This window comes from Equus caballus, chromosome 9 (genome assembly GCF_041296265.1).
Source record: "Equus caballus isolate H_3958 breed thoroughbred chromosome 9, TB-T2T, whole genome shotgun sequence".
NCBI classification, from domain to species: Eukaryota; Metazoa; Chordata; class Mammalia; order Perissodactyla; family Equidae; genus Equus; species Equus caballus.
This window is the reverse complement of record NC_091692.1, coordinates 58,666,023-58,685,628: the sequence shown is the minus strand read 5'-3', so window position 1 is coordinate 58,685,628 and position 19,606 is coordinate 58,666,023. Positions and strand designations below refer to the sequence as shown.

The window sequence follows — 19,606 nt, the reverse complement described above, 5'->3', positions numbered from 1 at the left end:
CTGATCCCACTGGCGAGTTTCAGATCTATGAAGGACTCTCTGGAATTCTCAGCCCCACTAAGTACAACCTTTTTTTGCCAACCTTTATATTCTGACTTGTGTCTTTAAACTGATTCTCCTCAACAAAGTGGTGTTTTTAGACTGACCTTCATATCTTGCTACAGTTTTAATAAGTATCATATTTATATTTGCTTTTTATTGATACCTTATCCGTGGGCTTGCATCCATGGTCATTTCCTAAAGGGTGTAGTTTTTAAAAACCTAATAAATAAACTATAAGTGTGTGTGTGTCTAGGCTTAGGTCAGCACCACCTTTCGAACAGTGAGCGTTAGGTGTTTGTGAAGGGAAATGGCGTCATGAGGCAGAATCATCTCTTGTGCCTCATGATGTTGTCCAGGCACAAGTCCCAACATATGTCATTTCTCTGGTGAACTTCGCAGTGAAAGCATGGTCTCCATCCCAAAACTATAGTCCTGATCCACACCATGTATACCAGGAAATTGGCTGGGAAGATGTCATCAACACGTATTCAATTGATTTCCCATCATAAGGTAACTTGAAGCCACAGTGAGTGCCCCAGGTCTGAGCATCATTCTCCTAGAGATGTGCTACATGTTCAACATCCAATAGCGGGCCTTGGCAAATCCTGACAAGGCTAAGGGAATCTTAAAAGTCCTTTATGGCTGGAGTTCGTGGGTCCATTAGGGAAAACTCACTAAACTTTAGGGCAATTATTTTTTCATGAAAAGGAGGCAGAAAGACAGTGTGGAAAAGCAAAGGCTTTGTGATTAGAGCATGTGAGTTAGTATCGTGGTCAGACGCTGCCGAAGTATTAGCCATCTGACACCAGGGCTGATTTCTCAATGCCCCAAGTGTTAGTTTTCCCATCTATAAATGGAAGGAAGATTATACTTCCACTGCTGACTTATGAATTGTTGAGAGGATCAAGTGAAATGATAGATACAAAAGGATTTATAAATTCTGAAGTCATTTTCAAAAATAAATTTCTTACAATAATCATAACAACTATAATGATGCAAGGAAAGCCCTGCTCTGCATTAAAGTCCCAAGAGCAGAGAGTAGGAGCAGAAGAGATATAGAAAGAATAAAGACGTAATCTCTGCTCTTAAAAACCCACAGCCCAGACTGAGTACATGGGTCCTGACGGTGAACCACCAATGAGGCCTGGAAGTCGGGGCTTGGTCAGGCAGGTCTCCTTCAGCTGTGAGTGACAGAGACTCACATCAGTATGGCTTTGGCAGACAGGGATTTCATCACAGACAACATCACAGCTGGATTCAGAGGGTTGGTGTCATCGGGACCCACTCTCCCTCACTCAATCTCTTAGCTCCTTTTCCCTTTTTAGCTTTATTCTTGGGCAAAAGTCATTCCACAGTTCTCTTATTGATCTTAACATTAAAAGAACTTCTCATTTCCAATGAAAGTCCTAGAATTTGAATTCAGTCTAGATCTGAATGGTCATGTTGGTCATATTTTAGGTTGGTTCCCTAAACCAAGCACCATCTCCAAGGGCATGCAATATGCTGATTCATTCTTTTATGCAACATATATTTATTGAGCATCTACTGTATTGTTAGCACTTTTCTGGGAGCTGAAGTTATAGCAGCAAACAAAATAGACAAACGAGTAAGTACATAAATAAAAAGATCATTTCAGACACAGACTCAAAGTTAGAGGTTCCAGGTGGGGCCAGCACACTCCCCAGCGAGTCTGAAGCCAGTAGTCTGTGGTCCACACTTGACTGGACAGTATAAAGACAGGATAAATAGCGTGCTCCAAAGGACCTTGGAGCCATGTTCAGTGCTCCGTCTTTCTTGATTAGAGAAGTTCACAGAAGTGAACAGAGTGGACAGCAACACACGAGTGACAGCTTCAGGATGGACAGGAAAACAGTCTGTTTGCTTGCAGGGCAGGAGTGGAAACTATGATTGTTCAAGGCATCACTTCTCACCCTGGAAGGCCGCATAACCATCCAAGCCAGAACTCAGATGCTTCCCACAGGCATAAAATGAGGACTGGTTTGCTTCCTCCTTTTATATTCGTAAAGATTCAGTCTGGGTGGGAACTAATCACTTAGTGCTGTAGATGGGGGTCTACATGTTTTGGGCCCAAAATTCATTTATTATGGTTGATTATTATTCCACTAGCTGTCCACCCTCCTTCCCTCCACTCTTCCCTTCAGAAAAGCCTATTATATCTCATTTCCTTCCCATCCTCCAGAAGGAAATCTTTGCCGAAAATGTTTCTATGTGTGGTGGTCTAGAGGCTTGTTTCTTGGAGGCAAAGAGTGAGAGATGCTTTGAAATCTGCTTTTACAAGCCTCTCAGTTTTACCAGAGGTGAGAAACCGAAGCTGAGACAGAGCAATGCCAGATAGCTCTTCTGGAAACTTTCTTGTCAAACTGTCCTGAGGCTACTTCTGTTATCTTCTCTGCTTCTCCTACTCCTTGCTAGAGCCCCCTGTTTGCTTCCCAGGGAAAAATCTTTATGGTGTGTGACCCCCTTTTCCTCTGAACTTTCTCTCTTCCATTCTAGCCTCTGGTCAATATCTTTGCCCTCTCTGAAGGTCAGAAATGGGGGCCCTGCCACGCAGTATATGTCGAAGTATTCAGTAGATGTTTATCAAGCAAATGCTACAGTTGGGTGTGGGGAGGGGAAAATAATTATAATGAAACAAAAGGAAGGCAGGGCACAGTACCCAGCTGAGGAAATAGGCAAGTAGGCGAATCCTTAACGTCTATATTAAGTATTATACGTAGAGGAAGCAACTGATGTGTTACACCTTCTGGGTCACAGGGCAGAAGATGGTTGGAACCACTCCTTTAGAACCCTCCTTCTGGATCATTCACAGATCAATCACTTAAACAGAAGCACAGATTAAAAGTGGAGACTTAGAATTCTCAGAGAGCAGAGTGGAAGTGCCTCAGAGCTCATACTGGCCAGGCTCGTTGTACAGAAGAGGGAAGTGAGGCCAGCCAAGAGGAATGATTTGACTAAGGCCAGCCAGGACCTTTCAATGACAAAGCATTGCAGGTCACAGCCTGGAGCCAGGGAGGCCAAGGGCAGCCAAGATTCACCCAGGAGCAGAATTCTTAAAGTCCATCCAGTTATATAAAGAAGAAAAAGTTGATATCACTTAGCGGTTCATGGACAAAGGAATGATATGGGTCAAATTTTGACTTTTCTCATAAATTCTTCCCTTTGTGGCAAGATGCTTGGTAGAGTGTGGACAGCTCCATTTGTAGAGGAGAATACGTGGAAGTGGAATGGCAGTTCCTGATTTCTCTCTGCAACTGAACAGCCTCCTGACTGACGACATCTGGTTCTTTTGGGTCCAGCAATTTCTTCTCTTTTCGAAGAGCATCTTGAATAGAATCTGAATCCTAATTTTAAAAACAGTAATAATAAAATAAAAAGATGAGGTATTAATTCAAATCACATGTCTTTTCCTGCCTTCAACCCTCCAATCCAAAGTTCTTAGTAAGACTTCAGTCCTTAACCAGCCTGCCCTGCCTACTCTCCGACTTTGTCACCAGTCTGCACTACTGGTCATTCTTTCTATGACTAAGTTATGCATTGAAATTCATCAAGTCTGGGAAAGCGGGTTATCTGTTTCACTATGTGAAGAATTATCTCCTTTTTTAAAATTTATTTTAAACAGATGAATTATCAATACTAATGCCTCTGCTATGAGAGTTGAATCCAAATGAAATGGTAGTAGGGGTGGAGGTGGGGAGGAGAGAAGAAATACAGTCAGGCATTCACTTAAAAAATGTTAGGTTGACCTTACATACTAAGATGAGTGGGGGTAGAAGTTCCTGAAGGCAAGTTCAAATGTAACATCCCTTCCTAAAGAGGACCAATTAGGATCATAACTTAAATCACCTCCTAGATTTTCATGTGAAAAGGTGCAGGTTTTGCTGTAGCAGACTGCTTGCACAACAAATTTTAAGGAGCTATTTCTTCCTTCTGCCATCAAGACACTATTTCAGCCATTTCCTTATTAGTTTTCTCTTCAAAACTGGAATGTGTGGAGGTAGGTTGGTAATAAAATAGGATAAGGCAGAAAACCTTGCAGACTACCTCTCCAGCCGAAAGTGCTGGGAAAGACAGGTTTAGAATTATCTGTGCAAAGAATCCAGCCCGCCAGAGGGGAGGGGAATGAAGCTCTTTCAGGAGAAGACCCCTTTCAGATGCCCTTCTCCCTGTGTCTCTCCTTTCGCTCCCACAGGGACAAGCTTATCGAGTCACTCTACAGCATTGGGGCTGTGGTTTCCTCCACCCATGTCTTATAGCACCAGATGCCCCCTCGCCACCACATGTTTTCTTAGTTCAGTTTGGCTGACAACACTCAGGTACATCCAAGTACTGTGGTTCTCAAACCATCTGCACATTAAAATCACCTAGGGAGATTTTTTAAAAATACTGATCCAGAGTTCAGCACCTGAGAGCCTGGTTTCATTGTTCTGGTGGGTCCAGACGTTCATTTTTTGGTTCTGTTTTGCTTTGTCTTTTAGCTTTCCCCATTGACTTTTGTCTTTTTTTACAGATTGGCCCTGGGCTAACATCTGTTGCCAATCTTTTTTTTTCTTCTTCTTCTCCCTAAAGCCCCCAATACATAGTTGTACATTCTAGTTGTAGGTCCTTCTGGTTGTGCTGTGTGGGATGCTGCCTCAGCATGGCTTGATGAGCGGTGCTACATCTGGGCCCAGGATCCAAACGGATGAAACTCTGGGCTGCTGAAGCAGAGAGTCCAAACTTAACCACTCGGCCCACAGGGCCGACCCCTCCCCATTGATTCTAACACATGTTCAGAGTAGAAACTTAAAGCTTTTGAGAAAAGCATAAACACTTCGTGGAATCTGTTGCTTTTCCCTAATTGTGTTTGGTTCTGCCCAGGAGCCCTCAACACTGGTGCTCCCATGAAGCATGCTGGATGGAGGAGGCCTGCTTTCTGCGCTCATCACCTCCACTGGCCAAGTGCCTCACTCTGCTGGGCTCAGTTTCCTCATAGATGAAATTAGGAGGGGTGCTGAGTCTCCGTTTCCTCCGGGTCTTCAGGTGGTGACTCCTGCAGGCCTTCTGCTCCTCTGCCTGACTGAGGAACAGTTCAAAAACCAGCCCTCTTGCTCTGTGCCTCATTGAGCCCAGTTTGTAAAGGGACCCTACTTTGCTCTCTCTTCTCTCAGATTTCAGTTTTGGTATAACTTTAGGTTGGTGATTGCATTCTGTATCAAAACATTTTCTTACATTCAACCCTAATTGGTTTGAGATGGGCATTGCAAGGCCTGATGCAGGAGGAAAATGGTCAGGAGGTTAGGTCTCAGAGGGCAAGAAAACCCAGCCCCTATCCAGAGCTAAAAGGATGGGGCATCATATCTCCAAAGGTGCCTTGGACTTGAGCTCTCTAGATGGGCAGCCCAGACGTGCAGGAGACAGAAACGTCAAAGTTAAAAAAGAAACTTCAATATCTTGGAGGCAAAAATACTCCCTGTAAATCCTTAGTTTAAATTCAAAAGATATAAATGTCTACTTAGCCATATAAGACTGGTGTTGTCATACAAGAGCCACTGTATGAGTTAATAAATAAAAGATGAGTTAATAAATCTTAAGGGCAAAATTGAAGCACAGGCAAATTAGAAAGATGCAGAGTACACTTTCCCTGAAATGTAGCATACGGTGAAAAATAAAATAAGACAAGTATTTGGGCTGAAATATGCTGAGGGCTCGCTGAACCCAAGCTGTGCACAGAAGCAGTTCAAGGTGCTTCTGTATGTGAGTGTGTACGTGGTTCTTTTTTTCTCTCCCTGAACCTGCTGCTGGAATCTATCGTCCTGTCCTTTTTCATAACCTTCTCTACAGGGTGGATGTACTCTCCCAACCGGGGCTCTATTTGCCCTGCCAAATCCTATTCTGAAAATCAACTTTTGAAATGGCAGCTTTAAGGGGCCACAAACAAGGCTAAAAACTAGGAAGCAACCTAGAGGAATGGCTTGAGTTTGGAAGTTAAAGAGAATCTGAGAACCCTGTGGAGTGAGTTCATATTTCCTGAGGATCCTGCTGGCTTACGCCAGTTGAGGTGACTGGTCTCTCCAGATGGGACATGCAACTTTGTGTGCTGGGCTGTAATTGCCCATGACAATTGCAGTCTTCTTACTGCACCAAGAAAAAGAGATATACCAACAAAAGCAGCAACCAGAAACCCACACTGTTGGAGGCAGATGTCCTATTAAAACTATAATTGTCTCCATTAGAGAAATTGCTCCCCATGTTCTCATTCTTTGTTTCATGTACCTATTTTTCAATAGTCTTCCTCCATCCACCTCTCTCATATCTCCTGTTGTCTCTTTTGTAGAAGGGAACCAAAAGTATTTTGCTAACCTTGGCTTCTCTTACTGTTCGGATATGTAATAAAGCATTTTTCTTGTAAGTTTCTCATCATAGAGACCCTTGCTTTGGGCATTGAATTTTTGCATTTATTCACTCATCCATCCATCCATTCAACCATTCACCCATCCATCTCTCTATCCAATATTCATGTGTTTACTGAACCCTGTGAGAAGATTGGCTGTTTTTGCCTAGCCAGAGCTGTTTCTTCCTCTTTTGGCAACAATCCCATTTTCCTCCGAGGGAAATGCCCTCATTCATTTTCAGTCCATGTAGTTCAAGTGGGACAGACCCTAGCAGCCAGCAGCACGAGTGGGTACATAACCCAAGCCTGGCTGCTGCCTCACCTCAGTGACTGAATTAATTGGGCAAATCAGAGTCAGTCCGACTCCTTGGTCTATGGTTGGAACTCTTGGGAAAGAGAATCTCTCCTGTGGCTGAGGTTGTCAAGCTGTAGGAATGTCAGCTTGGAGTCGCCAATAGCCATGAGGGAAGAGTGAGGCCAACAGAGAAGAAACAGACCTGAGAGATGATGAGTGGGCAGCCGAGTGCTGACAGCTTGGTTGAGCCCTGGATCCAGCTGTTTCAGTTCTATCTCCTGAAATTTTTAGATGTGTGAATATATAAATATTTCTTTTCACTTAAGTCATTTTGAATTGGGTTTCTGTCACTTGCAAATGAAAGACATTTGCTACTCTGTGCCAGGCCCTGAGACTAAGACAAACCAATTTCAGAGCCCAAGCTGCCTGGTAGAGTGGTTAAGAGTGTGAACTCTGTCACTGGCATTTGAATTCTGGCTCCATCACTGACAAAGCACGTGACTCACACAAATTCCTTTGTGTCTCCATCTGCTCATCTACAAATGGTGAAGGTACAAATAGCACCTACCTCTTGGGTTGTTGTGAGGATAAACTAATTCACCTAGAGTGTTTAGCGTGGTACCTGGTCTGTAGTGAACTTTCAGTACTTATGACCCAGAGGCAAACAGTGGTCAGCAGTGCCTGGAGGCAGTGAACAAGCTCACAGCAGAGCAATATTCTCATGAATCTGCTTTCTTATCTTCTTCCCCCATCCATCTTACTGTGTTATTTCTCCTCTTCTCCATCCCACTTGTATAGATTGTATTATTTTTCCTAATTCATAACAAACCAGGGTGGTTGTAAGCACTTGTACTGTTTGCTCCTGTGGCATATCTCTGCAAAAGTTAAAAATTAAGTTAAGTTAAAAGTTAATATATCACCTCTCTCCACTCACCCAACAAATGATGAAGGCAGGACATGTCATGTGCCAAATTAGCCACAAGTATATGAGATGGTAGCCTCTAAATACACTATCAGGCAAGCTACCCCAGAAAGAGTCACAGATCAAATTAAAATACTTAAGTCACAAGGTTTATTAAATGTATTTAAAACACACAGCAAGGAGCAAGAGGAGAAAGATGGGGAAAGTTAATACACTTAGACTAGGGTGCAAGTAGGATGGAAAGACCATACTACCTGAATCCTGGAGTACACAATGTTCAACTGCCCTGTCCCTCTCTGCCTGTTCAGCTCTCCCTCTAACAATGTGGTTACCAGGACCAGAGTTGACTTGGTTTGTGTGTGTGTGTGTGTGAGGCAGATTGTCCCTGAGCTAACATCTGTTGCCAATCTTCCTCTTTTTGCTCGAGGAAGATTGCCTCTGAGCCAACGTCTGTGCCAATCTTCCTTTATTTTATGTGGGATGCCACCACAGCATGACTTGACAAGTGGTGCTGGGTCTGTGCCTGGGATCCCAACCTGTGAACCCCGGGCCGCTGAAGTGGAGTGTGTGAACTTAATCACTATGACATTGGCCAGCCCCTGGCCTTTTGAAGCAAGTTGACTTTTGAAGCAAGAGGATTGTGCAGTATAAGGTTAACTCAGCAGGCTTGGGGTGTTCAAACCCTGTACATTCCAAGAAAGGACTGGCCCTTGGCCAGCTCCTGGGAGATCATCCTTGAGTCCTTAGCATATCCTGCCTGATAAGAGTATTTTTGTTTACCTGGGGCCTTGGGCCCTGCCAGATAGTTTATGCTAACAGTGCGATTTATGGTAGGGACCTTGGGCCTCAAGTTAACAGTTGAACCTCTGGGCGGTGGGGTCTGAGCAGTTAAGGTCAGTCACATGGGCTCTCCATGCCTATGTGACTGAACCTCAATAATCCCTGGTGAACCCCTGGACACCCAGGCTTGATTGAACTTCCTGGTTGGCAACACTTAGTATGTGATGTCACACATCACCGGTGGGAGAATTAAGTGTTGTCCACACAATTCCACTGGGAGAGGGCAACTAGAAGCTCATTCCTGGTCTCTCCTGGACTCTGCCCTATACACCTTTTTCCTTTGCTGATTTTAATCTGGGTCCTTTTGCTGTAATAAATTATAACCATGAGTTTAACTGCTTTTCTGAGTTCTGTGAGACCTGGAAAATCATTGAACCCAAGAGTAGTGTTGGGGACTTCTGACACAGGGGCCCACAGATGGAAGGTGCCCTGGGCCAATGTCACACAGTTGTTCTATGAGAGAGATGTAGGGACAAGTATGCCTAGCCTCTGCTGTACTTATCAATTAGCCAGATGACCAGCTATGAGTTCTATTTGAGTTTTTTGGGCAGAGGACACATGGGACCAGAAGGGTATAACCAATAGGCTGCCAAATTAGGAGATCATGAATATTAAATGATCATGTATATCTAATAACTCTAGATATTTAGTCTTATGCATACTTAGTACATTACAAATATTTAACACTCAGGTTCATCATAAATATTAGGTATATCTTGGTTCTTCCATCGTTCTTTACCTGTGTTTAACATGTACATGTTCTGCTTGCTAACTACTTATATTTAACACAGCCCATGAAATCTGCCTATGGATAGCATACTTTTTACTTCCTAGCTATTTGTTTATACTTAAACAACTTAAGATAACTTGTTTATGTTTGTAAACCACCAGCTTAATTCATTTACTAGAACCGAATATTCTTAAAAGCATGCACAGCACAAGGCACGGTCTAATAGGTAAATTAGGGGAGGAGAGTCATGGATATATCGCTAAATGCTTTAGTTCTCTGAGTACTTCAGTTCTGGAAGGTCATGGTGGTGAGGCCCAACGCATACAAGTCCTCATTCTTGGCCTCATGATGGCTGCCTCCCAAAGTGTCTAGCTCCTATTCACTGTTTTTGCTGAATAAGGATAATAGTGACATAATAACAGGAATCACATATATAGAGCTACTATGCTCCAGGCCTTTTTCTAAGCACTTTCACATAAATTAATGCTTCACAGGAACCCTACAAGATAGGAACAATTTAAACCTCACTTTTACAGAGGACGGAGAATATAAGATGCAGATGAGGGAAGTAACTTGCTCACTATCAACAGCAGAAGCAACAGTATAGCCAGGAATCAAACTCAGGAAAGCTGGCTCCAGAAGCCATGCTCTTAGCCACTGCATCGTGCTCACTTCCGGAACCGTCAGCCCCTCATTTGCACACTGCTTTGACAGAACTCAAATGGAAATGCCTTATAAATACGGTTAAATGTAAAATATTTGAAAACTAAAAATGCTTAGGCTGACTGTTGATAAGAAACTAGACTGAAGGTAGAAATGCATTAATTTATATTAACCTGTGACAAAACCATCGTTCAGGAGGGTCTCTTATAATTACCTTAGTCGCAGGATGGACATGAAGAGCATAAGTTCAAAATGGTAGAATTTCATCCAGTGCTATCTTAAGAGATAATTCAATTTGGAAATGTTATGAGGGAAAAAAAGTTACTTATCTATACAGATATTAAAAATATATAATAAAAATGGAACATCAACACACACAACCCAGATTTATCAGATATTTGTCAGGAGATTTAGCTGCCTATTCACTTACTCCAAAGTTGGAAAGATTAAAAAAAAGGTCCAGAAGCATATATAAGGTGAGTGAGATCAAAGGATGTCACACTCAGAGGCAGACATTTAAAAATTCCTTCCCTTGAGCTACCTACTTTTGAATGCTTATGACAATGGCTTAACTTCCATTACAAATAACTGTTTGGGTTATTCCATTAAGGCAGATCTAAAGAGTGGAAAATGGCCAATGTCAGCCAAAGGACTTGAAAACAGATGCTGGCTCTGATCCTATCGCGTGGCCTTTGGTGGGTCTGTGAGACTGACTCTGGGTATGTTCATCCTGCAGAACTGGTGACTTTACCCCTGTGCTAGGGAGTTGGGGGCGCTGTGAGAAGAGTGGAGCAAGGCAAAGAAAAGTGCTCTGCACAGTGCCTGGCACACAGCAGATGCTCAGTTAATGATGGTGGAATCTGAAGCATATACACATTTTGTGAAAAATCCTCTTTGGAGATGAGCTCCTCAACTTTGCCAACCCTGGATTCCTATTTATCCTCAGAATGTTGATGGGGTTCAGGGGAGCAGGGTGGGTTGGGAATTTGGGTTCATGGCTTAAAATAAAATTATCTTGGGAAAGCCCAATATCTTGTTTTCAAGGGCTTCTAAAAAAAATCTCAAGCAGTGTCTTGAAAATAAGTGCTTCTTACAAGAGTATGTTTTAAGGCACAGCTGAAGGCAGAATCATCAGGAATGGATGAGAGTGGGGAATAAGATCTGGTAAAAAGTTGTCTACACCTACTTAATAATCCTAACAGATCAGTGAGCCAGCCCGAGTTTCACCAAGATCCTAATTTTATAGAATGAGAAATTCTGCTGAGTCTCACTCCTGCTCTCTTTACCCCTGTCACTAGTTAATGATCCCCATGGGCAATAATCCCCGCAGCCAATGATCCCAAACACAATCAGGCCTCCCAGTCCCCACATGAACCCAAACACTGCACATGGCAAGAGACTGTCCAGTAAGCCTTTGTCCAGGAGAGAGCTGTGGCCACCAACTTGGCCTCCTGATTAGCCCCCTCACTGCGAGTCGCTGTAACTCCCTCAGCTTAGGCAGTGGAGTTCTCCCCACAATTAACCTCTCTTTTTATAACTAATTGTTCTTACAACAGGCCTCTAATGTAGGGCAGCCAGTAATTCATCCTGAGGTCTTCTTTCCACGTATGAAACCAAAACATTTTTTAAAAGACACTTTCTGTGGCACAGCAGCAGCCTAAAAGTTGCTTAGAAAGCTGATGGGAAAGGCCTTTATTGCTCTGAGGATAATCCCACTGGACCTGTATTTGACTTCCTTGTTCTTCTTCCTCTATTTTTCTTAAACCGAAAGAATCAAGTTCATTCCCATTTAAGTGTGTTCTGTGATTGTAGACTGTATTCCTCTTGTATTCCTGGGAATATCTGACTGTGGGTTACTGCAAGCTGGGATTTCAGAGAACTTCCAATCTGAGAATGATACTGTCTTTAGGAAGCCTTCAAAGACAGAGAAGCTATACTGCCCACATGTGAGTTAAAGGACACATCTATTGAGGCTAAGGAAAAGGGCTAGAACTTTCCAATCGACGACATGCTAACAAATAAATTCCCACCAGAACACCAAATAAATAAATAATAAAAAAACAAACATACAAATGAACAACCAAAAATTCCAGGATCCTGAAACAAGAATGAAAATGAGTGCTGCCTGCTGGTGGGAATGAAAATGGTGCAGCCAATATGGAAAACATTGTGAGATTTTGAGATTTCTCCAAAAATTAAAAATAGGACTACCATACAATCCAGCTATTCCACTTCCAGGTATTTATCCAAAAAACACAAAAACACTAATTTGAAAAGATATATGCACCCCCTATGTTCATTGCAGTATTATTTACAATAGTCAAGACTTGGAAACAACTTAAGTGCTCATTGACAGATGAATGGATAAAGAAGACGTGGTATATATACACAATGGAATATTACTCAGCCATAAAAAGACGAAAGCTTGACGTTTGCAACAACATGGATGGACCTTGAGGGTATTATGTTGAGTGAACTAAGTCAGATGGAGAAAGACAATTACTGTATGATTTCACTCATATGTGAAGACAGAAAAACAATAACAACAAACAAACACATAGACACAGAACAGATTGGTCATTACTAAAGGGGAACGGGTAGGGTGGGAGGAGAGTAAAAGGGATAAAGGGCGACATTTGTACGGTGACAGATGGAATCTAGACTTTTGGTGGTGAACACAATGGTGAACACAATGTAGTCTATCTATATAGAAGTTAAAATATATTGACGTATCCCTGAAATTTATATAATTTTATAAACCAATGTTACCTCAGTAAAACAAATAAATTCTTTTAAAAAAGAAAATGAGTGTGGCATCTTCCAACTCTATTTGTAAGAGTAATTGGTTTGATGATAATCATAATAAGAAGAGCTAACATTTATTGCCAATAGAGGTCATGTCAGACACTCTTCTAAGCACTTGATAATTGTTTCTTCACATAATCCTCAGGAAAACCCACTAGGCAGAAGCTATTAGTCCTATTTTACAGATGAGAACACTGAGGTGAACACATAGGAAGCCAAAAAATGTTGGCATATGGCCATGAGCTGGCTCTTGGCCATGCTCCAGGCAAGTTCATACAGTTGCCTGTGTAAGATGTCCTCTGAGGGCCAGTCTTGGGTGACCTGCTGACCTTCCTGGCTTTATGTGGCAGCTGATGCTATATTTTCTATTGCAAGCATTATAGTTGCAGAAAAGTTCTCCCTTCTAAAGCCACATGTCCAAGCTGTTCTATCTGAGCTTCTCCTCAACCCTGTTGGTTTCTAGATACAAATCCTGCAGCCACATCAAACCAAAGGGTGAGTAAGAGAAAGCACCATTCAGTGAGCATGCACTGGGTTCTTGCAATGTGTGGGGCTCTGGGACACAGAGATGGAAAGTCAAGGTCCTTGGACTCAAAGATTTCATAATCTAGTGGTGGTGACAGACGAGTAAACAGACCTTTCCAATGCATGTAACAAATGTTATTATAATAGGTACAAATAGCACTTAATTTGTACCAGGCACTGTTCTTAGCACTTTTCATGTATTTTTCTTATTTAATCCTCACAACAATCCCATTAGTAGCTGTTGTTAACATTTTGCAGACAAGGAATGGGACACACCAAGAGGCTATGTGCCTTAGCTGTGAGTGGAAGTGACAGGATTCTGACTCCAAGTAGTGTGGCCCTGATCCTGTACTTTTAACCAAGCTGCTCTGTGGCCTTTGTCTTGATGGAGGCAAGCAGGGAGGACTGTGGGAGCACAGAGGAGGGACAGTCCACCAGGCAAGAAAGGGCTTTTCCACATGAAGGGGTTCCCAATGTGGGTGAGGTGATCTATAGAACCCACTGGTCCGTGTCTGGACAAGACATGGGTTGGGGGAAAAGTAAAATGTGGTACAGGCACATCATGGAGTATATGCAGTGGTCAGAAGCCATGGGCTGGTAACATGGCAACATAGATAGAGCTTATGAACATCAGACTTAGTGGCAAAAGGAATACACAGAGTGGGACCTTTAGCCCAATGTCATGTATGTAAATTAAAAATGCATGCACACAGAACAATCTACATTATATAAGAACACATATAAAGAAAGTATAATGATTCCTATCAAACAAAGTAGAATGGTTGCCTTTGGGGATGGAGTGGAGAAGAGGAATAAGAAATAAATCAAGACATGATGCACCATAAATGCATCACGATGATAGCATGTTGTGAAATGAAGAGAAGAATTAAGTCAACCTTGGGCCCCTGAGAGAGGAGGAGGGAGAGGAGGAAGATGACCCTTATGAGTGTCTGTCAAACACTCCTTTGGGAGGGTTTGCCCCTTCCTCCCTCTTCCCAGAGGGTGTAGCAGGAGCACCAAGTTGCTTTCTACTGTGTGATCACACCCCATTCTCATCCTTGATTGGTTCAGGGGTAGGCGCCGAACTCAAGCTTGTCCAATCAGTTCACTTCTCAATAGAGGCACTATAGCGGAGGGTTAAGGGAAAACTGGAGCCAAAGTAGAGTCAAACCCCACCTCCACCACATGCCACGTGACCTTGGGCACATGGCTTAGCCTCTGAGTACCTGGGTTACCTTGTCTGTAAAATGGGAAAATACAATACCTGCCTTATAGGATTGTGTTAAGATTTAATGAGTGAATGAACACATGTATAGTATTTAGAACAGTGCCTGCCACACAACAGGGGTTCAATAAATATTGGCTATAATTGTTTCCTAAAAACTTGGGAATTGAGGAACTAAAAAAGGCTTTATCTAGGTGGCAGATCTGTATACGAAGGAGTAAGTTACTTTCAATTGCATGGAGCAGCCTCATTATTTTATCTGCATAGGCCATAGAAATATCCTTTTGTATAATTTTCCTGATGTGAAAAAGGTTGGGAAGCACTGCTGAGCAGGAGTCAGTCTCTGGTTCAAGTCCTGAAGCCTCGCTATACCCAAGACCTTGAGCTCACATGATACTTTAGATTTTTCGCATTCCATTTCTTTTTTTTTCTGAAGTTAGTTTAAATGTATTTCTGTCACTTACCTATAGAATCCTGATTAAGAGGGTCATAATGACAGTGAAGACCCCAAAGTCTCTTAGCTTGTCTCCACACATGATAACTTCCATGGTGTCTTTCTCACCATGAAGAGTGAGAGGCAACCTCAAGGGCTGATTACAGAGTTATAAATTGTTGAAAAACAAGTACAAAATCATATATCCTTCCACTGCCACTAACGGTAACAGACCAACTGCAGCCCGCGGGATTCACCCAGAAATGTGTGGTGTGAGAACGCATTGGGGATTTCAGGAACTTTAAATGTGTTGGTCCGAGAATCAGTTCCTGCTCTTCCTCATTTACTTCTATGCTGGTAAGTTCTATTTACCATTTCCTAATAGAATGTTTATACAACCGTTTTGAAAAGAATCATTTTCAGCCTTTAGAAAAGTTGGCTAAATAAATCTTTATTGGAAATTCAAACTTGCATATCAAACAGATAAATGAAGGATTTAAATTTCCTAGAACAAAAATACCTAGAAGAGTATGTGAAAGTGTCTCTGGAAGGAAGAACAAACAGAAAACCTTCCTTGACCTTTGGAAGTCAGAGAATAGTCAACAAACTGATTTAGGCAATTTCACTGCTTTGAAGCATTTCAAAGAAGATCGATTTCTGTTTGTTCAACCAGCATTTGAAAGTGCAAAGATCAAGGACATCAAAAGCTTTACTTAGCTTTTGAATGTGTTTGTGAAATCACTAGTGTGTCATGGAGGCATTTCTCCGTGTTTTTATCTATGTTTTTATCTATGTCAGTTTGGCAGGTGCCATCTGATCAAGCGAGTGGCCCTTCCGGCATACCAAATACCTTCCAGAGGCGGGCCAGAGAGAAAGGAAAACTAGCCATTTCCTGTGATGGGGAGTCAGAGGCAACAGAAGGTTCTATAATGACTTCCTGAGGATATTCCATCAATTACTACTGTGGTTGAAAGTTTGTGCATGAAGCTTGTAGTCTATGTTTCACAAGTAGCAGTATTAAATCTCCAGAATCATAAAGAAGTCCAGTTGCCCTTCAGTAGGAAGTACAACTTCAATACAGTTTACCTGAGGGAGACAGTGTGGAGCTAAAATGATACTTCACAGTATCAGGGACTCATATTCCTTCCTGTTTGCTTCTCTAGTGTGTGTGACCTCCATTCCCAAGTTCACTTCATGGTCCAAGTCTGCTGCTGATGCTTCAACCTTCCAATAGGAAAGAGGATGGGAGGAGAAGAGCATGCCCATAGCCCTCACTCCCGTTAAGGAGACTTCCTGGAAGTTTCTCATGCCACTTCCAGTTATAACCCATTAGCCAGAACTTAGTAACACGGCTATACCTAAACACAAGGTGGGGTGGGAGAATATAATCCAGCTAAAATTTAGGGGCTCTGTTACCGTAAAAACAAGTAGAATGGATTTTTAAGGGGAATTAGCTATTTCTGCCCCATCATCCTTCAGGACTCAGCCCAAATATCCTCTCTTTAGAGAGACCATGTGAGCCCATCCTGTCAATAGCAGGCCCTCACCTCTTACTCTCCATCACAGAACCTATTCATTTCTACTAAAGCAATTACCTTGTTTGCTTAGTTTTGCTTTTTATGCTCTTGCTCCTCCACTAGAACAAAGTTCCTTGCGTGCAGGGACCTTATCTGTCTTGCTGCTCACCACTATCCCACTAGTGCCTTGAAGTGCTTGGCATGTGGTGGAAACTTAATAAATATGTGGGATGAATGAATAAATCATGAATGAGAGCCCTTAACAGAGAAAACCAATGTGACATTCGGGCTAAATATATAGGCTCTGGGGTTAAAAAGCTTTGACTAAAATCTCAGCTCCACCTCTTATTAATAATGTAACTGTGGGCAAGTGACTTAAGTCGTCTAAGTCTTGACTTCTTTACTTGTGAAAATGGAGGCAAGGGCTTTTGGGAAAATGAAAAGATTTAATACATATGAAGTGCTTATCTTTCCGCTTATTGGATAGCAAACAATAAATGTTAGTCTTTATACATGACCATCAAAACAATTATTATTTTTGTTTTTATTGGGATCTATCATGGCCAAAGATTCAAAGGAGGCTTCCAGGAGGAAGGGACCTTAGAGATGAGTCCAATAGATAGGTCGGAGTTAACTAGGCAAAGAAAAGGGGAAGGGAAGATCATGAGGAGAAGGAACCTCAGGTGCAGAGATCTTGGGGCAGGAGAGGATGTGTTGAAAGAACTAAAACAAAGCCAATGTGGCCAGAGTGAAGAGAGGAAGAGTGGTATAGAAGCTGAGACTAAAAAGGGAGGCAGGGCTAGAACACGCAGGGCTCCACATTCTGAACTTTATCCCAAGTGCAAAGAGAATCTATGGAAGGGCTCCGAGCAGGGGAGTACATAATCAGATTTGTAGTGTATCAACATCATCCTGGCTCCAGTGCAGGGAGGGGATTATCTCATTAAATTAACTTCCATAAATGAGAATCTACTGTATTTACACTTTCAAACCCAAGTCTGCTCCTAATGTTTATGGGGCTCTGTGCAAGGAAAGCACAGAGACCAACCCAGGCAGCTTTCTTGGGCTTCTTGATTGTGAGAGAGAAACTTTTAGATATGCCTAGATATTTAAAAGTTATAAAGAAAAACTAACAAACTGTTAAACTAAATGTGTTCTAGCATTCTGCTTTGACAAATATACATTCATAATGTCTAAAAGTCAGAAACATATCACAGATAGTTGAATTTAATTATTATTGCCCATGCCTGGGTGTTCTATTTTTGGGCCAGTAATGTTTGGATGATGATAAAGACATACATAATTCACAACTTACCATACATATATATGTTCCATAAACTTTATTTTTCTTGTCTTCAATTCAGCAGAATCATGAATCGTGTTCTTATAATCCAGATTTTTCACATAATTTGTACTCTGCAGAAACTAGTGCTCTGTAGGACTAAAAAATAAATGCGTGTATTCTAAGGATAGAAAATTTGAATCTGTTTAATAAAAATGTAAATTAAATTAAATGTAAATAATTAAAAACATTTTTTGTATATGTTTTCAAAAACGTTATTTTTCTTTTAAAATATTCAGAATTAACTATTGAATCCAGAGTAGCTAGTTAAGAACAAGAAATAAAAGGCATCCAAATTGGAAAGAAAGAGGTAAAATTATCTCTGTTCACAGATGACATGATCTCATACGTAGAAAACCCTAAAGATTGCACCAATGAACTGTTAGAACTCATACACAAACTCGGCAAAGTTGCAGGATACAAAACACACAAAAATCAGTCGCATTTCTATACACTAGCAGTGAACAATTTGAAAAGGAAATTAAAAAACAATTCCATTTACAATAGCTCAAAAAGAATAAAATACTTAGGAATAAGTGTAAACAAGGAGGTGAAATACTTATACACTGAAAACTATAACGTGTTGCTGAAAGAAATTGAAGACACAAATAAATGTAAAGACATCTGCTATGGACTGTTTGCATTTGGCAATGATTTCTTGGATAAGACACCAAAGGAACAGGCAACAAAAGAAAAAATAAACTAGACTACGTCAAAATTTAAAAATTCTCTGCATCAAAGGACACAACCAACAGAGTGAAAAGGAAACCCATGGAATGGGAGAAAATATTTGTCATCACATCTCTGATAAGGGGCTAGTATCCAGAATATATAAAGAAGTCCTACAATTCAATAACAAAAAATAAACAATCTGACTCAAAAAAGGGGAAAGGACTTGAATAGATATTTCTCCAAAGACTATATCTGTAAATGACCAATAAGAACATGAAAAGATGCTCAGCATCTTCCCTAATCATTAGGGAAATGCAAATCAAAGCCACAATAAGATTCTACCTCACATCCATTAGGATGGCTACTATAAAAAAACCTAGACAATAACAAATGTTGGTGAGGATGTGGAGAAATAAGAATCCTCGTGCACTGTGAGTGGGAATGTAAAATGATGCAGCAACTTTGGAAAACTGTATAGTTATTCCTCAAAAAACTAAAAATAGAATTACCTGATGATCCAGCAATTCCACTTCTGGGTATAAGCAGGGTCTAGAAGAGATATTTGTATACAAATGTTCATAGCAGCATTATTCACAATAGCCAAAAGTGGCAACAACCCAAGAGTCCATCAACATTGATTAATAAATGGGTAAACAAAATGTGGTATATATATACAATGGAATATTATTTAGCCTCAAAAAAGAAGGAAATTCTGACACATCCTACTATGGATGAATCTTGAGGACATTACACTAAGTGAAATGCCAGTCACAGGACAAATGCTATATGATTTCATTTACATAAGATACCTAGGGTAGTCAGATTCAGAAAGACAGAAAGTAGAAGGGTGGGTACCAAGGGCTGGGGGCAGAGGGTAATGGGGTGTTGCTGTTTAATTTGTACAGAGTTTCAGTTTTGTAAGATAAGAAGGGTTCTGAGGATGGATGGTGGTGATAGTTGCACAGAAATGTGGATGTACTTAATGCCACTGAATTGTACACTTAAAAATAGTTAAGATGGTAAGTTTCATGTTATGTCTATTTTGCCACAATTAAAAATAATAAAAAATTAACTAATGAATTAAAGAAAAATGTAAATTATAATTAATGAATATAAAATTTTTAATAAAAATATTTAAATACAGTAAACATTTTCTATTTAAATTTAAAAATGCTTGTATATCACTAATTTTACTAAAGTAAAA

At 41.1% G+C, this 19,606-nt stretch overlaps 1 long non-coding RNA gene across 1 annotated transcript; it reads right to left on the bottom strand.

Annotated features, from left to right (window-relative positions):
- Positions 1–1,553: 1,553 nt before the first annotated feature.
- Positions 1,554–19,326, bottom strand: LOC138915605 (uncharacterized). The gene is made up of 3 exons (XR_011421635.1): positions 18,912–19,326; positions 17,704–17,829; positions 1,554–3,404 (listed from the first exon to the last, which is right to left on the bottom strand). It is a non-coding gene; the product is annotated as an uncharacterized lncRNA (long non-coding RNA).
- Between the last annotated feature and the right edge of the window lie 280 nt (positions 19,327–19,606).